Source organism: Crocodylus porosus, unplaced genomic scaffold (assembly GCF_001723895.1).
Source record: "Crocodylus porosus isolate Cpor-Errol unplaced genomic scaffold, CroPor_comp1, whole genome shotgun sequence".
In the NCBI taxonomy this organism is placed as follows: domain Eukaryota; kingdom Metazoa; phylum Chordata; order Crocodylia; family Crocodylidae; genus Crocodylus; species Crocodylus porosus.
In genome coordinates this window covers 24,195,011-24,204,934 of record NW_017728914.1, presented here as the reverse complement: position 1 = coordinate 24,204,934, position 9,924 = coordinate 24,195,011, and positions in this window count along the sequence as shown.

Genomic DNA, 9,924 nt, shown 5'->3' with positions numbered 1-9,924 from the left:
ATCATAGGCCAATGGGGTTATACCAATGTTAAGCTAATCTAAGTGAAAGGCAAAACGAACTTCTGAGGCACTAAAGGCAGAGGGGCTAATTCTCTTCTGCACTCAGTGCCATTTTAATTCTCCAGCAATTGAGAGGAATTAAAATAACTCTTGGGACATGCTGCCTGTGCGGGGTTTCCCAGGCTGATGTAGTATGCCTTCATGCCTCTATGTTGTCCTTCTTCTGGACTGTAGGGGAAGGCTTACACAGAGAGCAAGTCAGGGTTGGTGGTAAACTCTAGTTATTCCCTGGTTTCCTTGGCTTGCTCAGAGGCGTAGACAGCCCAAGTAAACCTTGGAGCACGTATCTGGCTTCTTCAGCTTATACTGGTGGCTAAGGCGGCATTGGGCAGGGCCAGGAATAATCACAGTTGAAAAGGTGGAGTAAGCCCATCAGTGAAATGGTTGAGGTTCAACACAGTTAATGTTTACAGCCTTCTATAGGAGGATAGCACAGCTCTTTAAATATATGAATAAGAAGCACACATAAGGCAGCATTATTCCCATCTTACACATGGGAACACTGACTCATGGAGATGTCAAGCAAATTGCAAATCACACAGACAGTCTGTTGCAGCGTTTGGAAAATAACCCATTTTCCTTGGATCCTAAATCCAGCTTCTTACCTACAGGTACCTGAAATACAGCAGGAATTATGAATCCTTAGCCTGGGAAATAGCCATATGCCTTTAAAGATTCAGATAATTGCTAGGTAGACCAAATGCCTATCCAGAACATCTGAACGATTTGTCGATCTAGGCACTAGGCAGTCTCTGGCTAAAAGGTTTACTCATAAAAGATACTTGGCTAAGAGGGCTGGAAGTGTTGCAAGCAGAGCATTTAGTGTTTCTGTTGTTAGTCCAAGGATAAGAAAAAGCTGCAAAAGAACAAGAGATGGGAGAAAACTTGTTGCTATTTTTTCTACCATGAGATTGGAATGAAAATGTGTGTTGGTTCCCATTTTATTTGCGCTAGCTGTGCCTTCATGGATCTTGATAGTTTGAAACCTCCTATAGCAGCTGAGGTGAGGGCTCTAATCCACCCATGCCCCCCCTCCGGCAGGGCTGAGAAAACCCCAGAAGGGATCTCTCATCCAGAGACAGCAGCTCAGCTGGGCTTCTGCTACAGCCAGAGCAAACAGAAATTAACGAAGTTACTCTTTAAGAGCGGCTTCATTTGACCCTCATACAACGAGGATTAATTTGTTGTGCGATCAGAGGGCTCTGCAGCCGTACGCTTCTGTTCGGTCTCAGCTTTAGGCAATTTCAGGGTGCCGATTGTGTGACAAATGTCATATCTGTCTGTGCCCTTCTGAAGTCATCTAAAGCTCCTCAGTAAGTCAGTTTCTTTGTGTTCTGCCCTCCATCTGACTGTTTTCTGTTTTGAATTGTGAGAAAAGGACTCATTCCCCTCCCTGGGATAACTAGAATGATTAGCATACAAAATGGGCAGGCACAAGAATATTTAGATCACAGTCAAAGAAGTAAAGCTTTATGGTTATGGAGCATCAGTCATGTTGGAGTCTAGCAGTGCATTTCTCCAGCTTTCATCTCCCATAAGTACAAGGAAACAAGTATGAACCGCTCTGCATCCTTTTTTATAATTCTAATAAATAAATAGTTGGGGAATGGGCAGGTCAAGTGAAGGATAAGAACTGCCTTCAGTGGGAAATGGTTAAAGCATATGTTGAACACATAAATAGGTGCAGGCTTCTATTTTTCACTGCCCCCCACAATTTCTTTCTGGCTGTTTTCCCTGGGGAATTGAGAGATTTTAAACCCATGTACAGAACACTACCCTCTGCATATTCAGTGACAAAGCATGTCTTTGCCAGCACTTACAGAAGACAACATTTTAGTGAATTTTGTTTCCTATAGAGTTGTCTTCATTTCTTTTGGTTGAATTTTAAGCTACTTCAAAGAGTCTAAAAGAAAAGCACTTAGAAAACAACACTTACAGGCTGCTGCCTTAGTGTGGATACCATGATGAAGAGCTTTATACCAATGTGGAACTGATAAAGAGCCAATAACTGAAAACAATTAAATTGGAGATCTGTGTGAAGTTAGAGCTACCAGGTCTTCCATGGTCCTTGCAAAGATGCATGGGTTAGGTTGAAAGAACCAGGAACCCCTCAAAAAAATCAAAAAAAAAGATCTTAGAAGTAAAGTTGCAGTCATCCTTGCATGCAAAAAGGGGAAAATAAAAACTAGAACGTGACTTGTTGAAAGTCCCTATGGGAAAGCAGAATAGCGAACTCTGGTTTCCTGAGGTCCAAGCTCAATACCCAACTCACTGGATCCGACTTCCTCTTGAAGGACACAGTCTAGCCTGGTGTTTGGACTTTTAATTCTGTTCATTTAGTGGTTATTTAGAAATGCACTGTTAAAAATTAACAAATATTTGGTACTTTTATTTTACTGCCTTCAAACAAGAATACTACATGCAAGAGTCTCAACCGTTTACTTTTATACAGCTATGCCAGAAAACTTCCAGTTGCAACACTTTCTTTCTCCGAGCCAGGTGCCACCCTGCCCTGCTTTCTGCTTTGACTTCAGACTAACGTGGCTAACTACCACTCTCCCGTCTACCTATATTGCAGGTGAAAAGTTATCAGGGCCCAACTTTGAGTGGATGGGGTAAGGAAGGGATTGCTTGATGTTCAGTAATAGTACGTTACTTAGCATTAGGGACTTTATTTTATTTGGACCCAAATGAATGAGATTCATATTAGCTATCTCAGTGGTAAAGCAATACTAGACTCTAAAATGTATTTTTTTAATGGGAACTGGGATTGCACCCATCTTTCTGAATCAATGCTTCCAACACTGGTCGCTCTACGCGACACTGGTCAGGCCACAGCTGGAGTAGTGTGTCCAGTTCTGGGCGCCGCACTTCAGGAGGGATGTGGACAACATGGAGAGGGTCCAGAGGAGGCCACTCGCATGATCTGGGGACAGCAGGGCAGGTGCTACAATGAGAGACTGCGGGACCTGAACCTGTTCAGGCTCCACAAGCAAAGGCTGAGGGGGGACCTGGTGACCGTCTATAAACTCACTGGGGGGACCAGAAGGGTTTGGGAAAGACCTTGTTTCCCCAAGCACTCCCTGGCATAACAAGGAATAACGGCCACAAGTGGTTGGAGAGGAGGTTTAGATTAGACATCCGTAAGAACTACTTCACGGTCAGGGCGGCTAGGATCTGGAACCAACTTCCAAGGGAAGTGGTGCTGGCTCCTACCCTGGGGGTTTTTAAGAAGAGGCTTGATGCCTACCTAGCTGGGGTCATTTGAGCCCAGTTTTTCTCCTGCCCAGGCAGGGGGTCGGACTTGAAGATCTACAAGGTCCCTTCTTACCCTACATCTATGAACTAGATCACCTGGAGTCTCAAAACACAAAAACCCCCACTTCCTGAGCAACAGGTAAAATGACTCTCAATTAGCATCCATCCTAGCCGGCATTAGTAGATCAGCCAGCGTACAGTCTACCATTCAGAACAGAAACCTAATGCACCATTTCCTGGTCCTACTGTCTTGGCAACAGCAGCACTAAATAAACATGCTATTTACAGTTGAAATATACACTGTAGATATTAAAACAAGTTATAGTATAATCATTAAACAATACAGCTACCTATTTCAAGGTCAGGTATTCCTAAACGTATCAAGCATTGTGACAGTATCAGAAATAGTCTACAGTTGGTACTACAAAGTATAACATAAGGAGGTGTGGTAGCAAAACATAGGCAAGTGTAAATTAAAGTACACGCTGGCATAATAAAAAGCTAGCAAAATATAAGCACAGCTTTTCATTGCAATGTACTGTAAACATCCTATCAATGGAGAAGCAGGATCTACACTTGTGAAACAACAGCGCTAGTATATCTTGGATAAACTTACTGCTGCGGAGGTCTGTGTGCGCCCTCTGGTGTTAATATTAAAGTTCAATGGTGCTGGCTGCTTCCATCTTGTTTATAGTAGTTGGAAGTTGCTTTAAAATGAATGCGACCTGCTGAAACTTTTTCTTCTTTTTGTAGTGCTGTATTTAAATAGAAGTTATGAATCATATTTATCAAATGCTGAAGTATGGAGGAATATGCATTGTGTAGGCAGGTTAATAAAAAAAATTAGATTTGAAGTCTACTATACCTGGTCATCTTTGCTATTATGGGAAACATTAAGTACTTTTTATCTCATTTAAGAAATAGTATTTTTCTTTAAAAAGGCAAATTATTCTCCTGCCCAACGTTTGTTTTTTTTATAGCCTTGTTCAGATTTAAAGTATTTAAAAGTCCTTGGTTTCATATAGATTAATAGCAGACAGATTTTTCCCTGCATACAGCAAGTGAAGAGTGCATTTGTAGCATAGCAACATGCCATTTAGACATAGTCACATAAGTTGTTATGAGCATGCGCACCAGTGCAATCCACTTCTGGTTAGCTTCTTCAGCAGATAGCTAGAGAACATTTTTCTGTCATGTGGGTATACATGTGGAGTAAATCCAGAGTCCAGGAGAGTTCACCTACATTTGTGCTGCTATAAACAAGCAGTAGAAGCCCATTTTATCTCATACTTCGTAAACAAAGTGAAAGTTTGACAGGCTAATAATCACAGTAAACAAAACAGTTTAGAAGACAGATGCTCAAGAGTACGGATATTTTAAGATGTTTATAATGGTTCCTAGAAGAGGAATCTTTGCCCCACAATAGAAGCATTTCATGAAGGGCCTGATTGTACTCATCTCCAGAGCTAACACAATAGTTCCATTCACTGTTACCCTAGATCCAGGCTAGGGACAAAAGTTACACATACGTCTGTTTAAGTGATCAAAAGTGGTTCAAACCTGTAATAGCGTGAACAACTGGTGCCTCCTGAGACTGTGGGGACACCACTTTTAGTCAGCAGTGAATGGGACCACCTGCAAATGCTGGTTGGGGGGAGGGGAAGAGAGGGGGGCTGGTGAGCAGCAACTGCCCACAGCAGCCGGTGGTGGCTCATCTCAGGGGGGCCACATACCCCTACACATTGCCTGTGTGTAACAGAATGTAAGTTCAGTGCACACAAACCAGTTTCAAAATGGCCAAAGCCAGTTTGAGAGAACCCTGGTTGAATGTAGTATCCGTATTAACTGATTGAGCTCAAACCAGTTTATAGAACTTCTGTCCCAGATCCCTTCCCAGTTTAAGTTAAGCCAGAGTCCCCCAGCATCCCAGTATGCTCTGCAGCCCTGGGTTGGACTTTGCTCTCTGCTCCAGCAGAGCAGGGCTGGCCCTATCCTGCTCTCTGGCTGGAGCATGGGTGGGCAGGGGCATGGCCAGACACCAGCCCCCTAAGGTGAAGAGGGCTAGGAAGAAGATTTTTCTCCTCCACTGTCCCACCATCATAGACCACAGCCAGGATCTGACAGGCAGGGCACAACAGCCCTGACAGGCATTTCTCCTGTCACTGCTCCAGGGGTCGGGGCATGGCCAGCACCAGCAGTAGCCTCAAGTAAAACTGGCCAGGCAGGGAATTTAATTCCACACCCCCTGGCCCACCAGCACAGACCCAAGCCAGGGTTTGCCTGGTGCTCTCCCATCACTGCTGCAGTGGTAGAGGTAGGAGCATGGCCAGACCCTGGCCAACATGGCCCCTTGAGGCAAAAAGGAGTAGGGATGGGTTCCCCCCCCACCCACACTCTCTCTCTGCCCCTGGGAGGCTGCAGCTGGTGTCTGCCAGCCTGGTCTGATCACTACCTGTGTAGGGCAAGTGGTGGAATTCCCCTCCTCCCTCTGGAATAACTAGAGGGACGAGGGAAATAATTCCCCTCCCTGTTCCCTCACCTAAGGGGTAAAATGCCAGCTGGCCTCTGGCTGCTTTCCCACACCTGCCACTGGAGTGGTGAGGGGGGAACAACCCCTGTCATGGTTTCCCAGGAATGCAAGCCTCTTTCTGCGGGGCGGGGGTGGTGTGTGGAAGTGGTGCTGCACTGTGGGTGGGAGCAGGGGGCATCGAATTGCCGCAGACCGCATAGGGCGAGTGGTGGGTGGCTCCCCTCTGAGCCCTGGTGCTACCATTTCCCACCTGCAGTACAGCTCCCAGGAAACCATAGCAGGGGCTGCTGCCCCATGAGGGCTGCTCTCCCCTCACTGCTTCAGTAGTTGGGGGGGGAGGGGGGGGTGGAAAGAGAGGGAGAGAAAGAGCAGCCAGAGCATGACTGGCAGGGCCCCATTAGGGGGAAGGGAGTTATTCCCACCCTTCCTCCCTCCAGCATCTGGCAGACGGGGCAGGGAAGGAGCTTATTCCACCACTTGCTGCCTCTGCCATTCCTTCCCTGGGCATGGCAAATCAGGGCTGGCAGCCCCCTTTGCCTCAGGGAGCTATGCCAGCTGGCATAGGGCCATGATCCCACCCCTGCTTCTGCTGCAGAGTAGGGAGCCCCAGGTGGACTCTGGCTCAGGGCCATGCCGGTGGGTCAGGGAGGGGAACTAAACTCCCACTTTGGCCAGTTCACTGGGGCTTACTGCTGGGACTGGCCATGCCCCACCTGTAGCCGAGGACTTGCTCTAGCGCCCCCAGCTTCCGGCCTGTGCCTGCATCGTCCCGAGTTAAAAGTAAATGTCTATTCACTTGCAAATTGGTTCAAGCTAGGCAGGTTAGATTAACCTGCAAAGATTGAATTAATCCAGGAACCAGCTTTTTAAATGTCTGTCCCTAGCCTTAAAGTAAAGTAATTTCATCCCTGACCAATGTGGGTGCAAAACAGGATGGTGGGATCTTTCATTGTCTTGATGCAGTCATTTCTGTGCACTGTAGCAAGGAAGAGTAGGATAAACACAGATGTTAAGAAAAGACAAAATTTATAACAGTCTCCCAGTACATGCACATCATGCCCAAAGGAGCTTGGGTCAATGCAAAATTTCTGTACATGTTCCTAGTGTTTTATGAACACAATTAAAACTCAGTGAATATGTGTTTTCTTCATCTTCTTTCACTTCGGGAAACAGATCTGCAGTTAATACATTAGGACTTTCTGCTACAGATTTATGTTGAAAGCAGGAGCACCTCCCAAGAAAGTGACTTCTTCCATTAGAGAACTTAATTTTATTAGGCATTGTCATTATTTTTCTCCAAATAACTTGTTTATAGATTTCCCTGAAGAAGAGTAAGCCTCAGTGGGAACTGAACCATCTTCCTGAAGAGCCATAGAAGAAGTAGGAGGCCTTGTACAAACGTAGACTGATCATACCAGCTGTGTACCAGAGAGCAATCCATTCTCACTAGAGAGACACTTCCCTCTAGGAGTGATTTCTTTCATCTGTTTTATAATCTAGGAGCAACAGAAGTGGCTGCTTGTCTCCTATGAAGACTGGAGAAACAACTGATGTGTTTGTGCTGGGAAATAGCTTTGTTAGGTGACATCAGAGCATTCAATCCTCTGGCTCTATCCTTCCCAAAGCACATAAAAAGTACCAGCAAGTCTGATCAGGGATAATTAAACATCAGAAATAAATAGGGCAGGAGTCCACATAATAACAAAACAATTTAAGTATTGTTCAGCTGATCATAAAACTGGAAAACCTGAAGCCAGGAGCTGGAGCTGTAAGAGATGTTTTTGTTAGATGAACTACAATGCATCCCAGCTAAAATATGGATAATGCGTGAAAGCAGGGAACCCCAATATTAGAGGAAATATACCATAAGATCTATAGGAATGAACAGCAGTCAGAGCCTAAATATTCATTTCTTCTGAAAGAGCATTCATAGTAAGAATCAGACACTGAAAATAGTGAAGATGTGTGTCATAACATCCAATTGATCTCTCTGCCTCTGTATAAAGTCACTGTGATCCCACCTAAACCACAAGGTCTAACGATCTAACAAAATACCTGACCACGCTTGATGAGAGATATACAAGTAGTGTTTGTTTTTTTAAGCCTCGTCAGATAAACCCTTTTTTGGCTGGGGCCTAACTATATCAAGTCAATGATACTGTACTGGGATACAAGAACCGAGACTGGAGAATGCGTACAAGACTTAGCAAAGAGATCTCGTATGTAATTACGAGGTATATTTTTAAAGTTTTCTTTTTTTGGATGACCAAACCTGAAATCAAGAGCTGAATATAGCTATTTCCAGAAGAAGTGCAAAGTTCTCATCTATCTACTGACAGGAGGGGAAGATAAGACTATTGGTACATTTTTGGTATCTTTAATATTCACCGAGTAGTTTACCACCACAAATCCTTGGCAGACCATTAAAAACAAAGAAAGAACCGATTTTGATTTTACCCTCAGCAAGAACCAGAAAAACCCAAAAAGAAAAAAAAAAGAAAGACAACAAAACAAATGATGCTGTACTAGCATAAAAGTAATTTAAATCATAATTAGGCCCAGTATAACATCTTCAAGGAGGCAATGGTCTAAATTATTAGATTAAAACATAATACTTCCTTTTCCCACCAAACCCCCTCCCCCAAGCCACCTAACTTGACTTGCTAGCATCAGGGAAACAGCAACTGTGTATCCAGTAACGTTGCATCTTGTGACATTCATCCTCATCTGACTAGGACTTTCGTGATACAATATAAAAACAAAAGGGAATTTTTACATGTGCTCTGGGATATTGGCCGGCGGGGGGAGGGCCTTTAATTAGAATGGCTCTTTAAGCACCTGTGTCTTGTGCATCAGCATCCTTGTGGTCCAAAATGGCAGTGGGGGGCACTTGAACTAAAGTTTGCCAAATGCACATTAGTGCAAGTGCCTCCACTGCCATTTTTGAAGCATAGGGACAGATACAAGACATGGAGGCTGGCTGGAGTGCACCAATTAGCACACTCCAGCAGACTCCGTTAATTAATTAATTAATTCCAGCACATCAGAACAGCTTCCCAGCATGTCTATGGTCACCCAAACATAGCATGTGCAGTACTGTGTTGTGTTGTTTCATTAAGTGATTTTTCCAAAACTTCCAACCCTTCATCTGACCATCCATTGCAGTGACCTGCTTCACTGCTTTGTATGCCTTGTTATTTTAAAAAAGGTAAAAATTTTTTCCAGATGTCAGTTTGGTGCTAAAGTTTCCTACAGATCCTCACTAAAATTTCAAGTGATGCATGAACTCTGGGGACTTTAATTTCTTCTTGTTAGAAATTAAGTCATTAGGCAGCGTTTCAGGAGCAGTTCATTATCATTTCCCCTCCCTTCTCATATGAATCTTCAATACTGCCTCTTTTTAAATGAGAACAGTTATTTTCTCAGTGTCAGGGCCCTGTTGAAAGCTATAATTTATTCTCTCAAAAAGGCATTAAAAGAGTCTTGATAATGTATTTGGGAGGAGGAAGGAGAAGCACTATAGCATTCCTTTCAGAAGCCCATCCAATTGATTCTTCTTGGAACCAGGATTAGGATAGTCCTGCAAAATGATGCTATTTATTTTCTGAAGTTGGCAGGTCTTCTCATGCAAAAAGTTACAATACTGCAGTCTGAGATTGAGCCAGGAAGTTTTATAGAACAGCTTTATTAGTACATATGAAAAAGTAGAACTAAAGTTTTTGTAAGTAATTTGCAAGGCAGGCGAGTATCATCCCCATTTTACAGATGGGAAGATGGAGGCAAAAGTATAAAAAGGTGGCTTGCCCAAGGCTAGTGGCAGAGCTAGGACCAGAAGCCAGGCATTAAGACACCTTCTGGGAATTAATCTATACTGCTTGGAACCAAATTGCATATGTAAAGTGTAATTTTCTGCCATGAGTTGTCATTAACAAGAAAAAGGGGGTTTAGATTGGTTTGGAAGCCCTTTTAAGAGTTACAGAACAGATTTTGTACCTTGAAACATTGTTTTAAGAGTCCCGCTGAACCAGCATCTTGCCATGCACAAGCCCCAAGGCTGCATATGAAAGAGACACTTC